General features: G+C 38.9%; 1 non-coding gene across 1 annotated transcript; it reads right to left on the reverse strand.

The window, feature by feature from the left end:
* Positions 1–199: 199 nt before the first annotated feature.
* TRNAP-AGG (transfer RNA proline (anticodon AGG)) lies at positions 200–271 on the reverse strand. The gene has a single exon. It is a non-coding gene; the product is annotated as a tRNA-Pro (tRNA).
* Positions 272–1,751: the final 1,480 nt, after the last annotated feature.

A 1,751-nucleotide genomic window follows, 5' to 3' on the forward strand; every position in this document is an offset into this window, starting at 1 on the left:
CCTCACATCCAAGGTAGTTTTGTGGGTATTTTACATAAGACATTTTTGTATTTTTCTCAGATATCTACTTCTAAAGTTTTTTAAAACCATGTTTCTCGAGCAACACAGCATCGTCCAGTAATTAGTACACCTCTTAAGAGTCCTACTTCTTAAGTTTTTAAACTTATCGGTTCTTGAGGAAAACCTCTTTCAAAAGCATGGGCTCGTCCGGGATTTGAACCCAGGACCTCTCGCACCCTAAGCGAGAATCATACCCCTAGACCAACGAGCCAACAGACAGCACCTATTTGAGAAAGCTTTGCCGAACCCCAAGTAATTCTTTAAAGTCCTCACATCCAAGGTAGTTTTGTGGGTATTTTACATAAGACATTTTTGTATTTTTCTCAGATATCTACTTCTAAAGTTTTTTAAAACCATGTTTCTCGAGCAACACAGCATCGTCCAGTAATTAGTACACCTCTTAAGAGTCCTACTTCTTAAGTTTTTAAACTTATCGGTTCTTGAGGAAAACCTCTTTCAAAAGCATGGGCTCGCACCCTAAGCGAGAATCATACCCCTAGACCAACGAGCCAACAGACAGCACCTATTTGAGAAAGCTTTGCCGCACCCCAAGTAATTCTTTAAAGTCCTCACATCCAAGGTAGTTTTGTGGGTATTTTACATAAGACATTTTTGTATTTTTCTCAGATATCTACTTCTAAAGTTTTTTAAAACCATGTTTCTCGAGCAACACAGCATCGTCCAGTAATTAGTACACCTCTTAAGAGTCCTACTTCTTAAGTTTTTAAACTTATCGGTTCTTGAGGAAAACCTCTTTCAAAAGCATGGGCTCGCACCCTAAGCGAGAATCATACCCCTAGACCAACGAGCCAACAGACAGCACCTATTTGAGAAAGCTTTGCCGCACCCCAAGTAATTCTTTAAAGTCCTCACATCCAAGGTAGTTTTGTGGGTATTTTACATAAGACATTTTTGTATTTTTCTCAGATATCTACTTCTAAAGTTTTTTAAAACCATGTTTCTCGAGCAACACAGCATCGTCCAGTAATTAGTACACCTCTTAAGAGTCCTACTTCTTAAGTTTTTAAACTTATCGGTTCTTGAGGAAAACCTCTTTCAAAAGCATGGGCTCGCACCCTAAGCGAGAATCATACCCCTAGACCAACGAGCCAACAGACAGCACCTATTTGAGAAAGCTTTGCCGCACCCCAAGTAATTCTTTAAAGTCCTCACATCCAAGGTAGTTTTGTGGGTATTTTACATAAGACATTTTTGTATTTTTCTCAGATATCTACTTCTAAAGTTTTTTAAAACCATGTTTCTCGAGCAACACAGCATCGTCCAGTAATTAGTACACCTCTTAAGAGTCCTACTTCTTAAGTTTTTAAACTTATCGGTTCTTGAGGAAAACCTCTTTCAAAAGCATGGGCTCGCACCCTAAGCGAGAATCATACCCCTAGACCAACGAGCCAACAGACAGCACCTATTTGAGAAAGCTTTGCCGCACCCCAAGTAATTCTTTAAAGTCCTCACATCCAAGGTAGTTTTGTGGGTATTTTACATAAGACATTTTTGTATTTTTCTCAGATATCTACTTCTAAAGTTTTTTAAAACCATGTTTCTCGAGCAACACAGCATCGTCCAGTAATTAGTACACCTCTTAAGAGTCCTACTTCTTAAGTTTTTAAACTTATCGGTTCTTGAGGAAAACCTCTTTCAAAAGCATGGGCTCGCACCCTAAGCGAGAATCA

The sequence above is a fragment of the Rhinoderma darwinii genome, unplaced genomic scaffold (assembly GCF_050947455.1).
Source record: "Rhinoderma darwinii isolate aRhiDar2 unplaced genomic scaffold, aRhiDar2.hap1 Scaffold_1990, whole genome shotgun sequence".
NCBI lineage: Eukaryota > Metazoa > Chordata > Amphibia > Anura > Rhinodermatidae > Rhinoderma > Rhinoderma darwinii.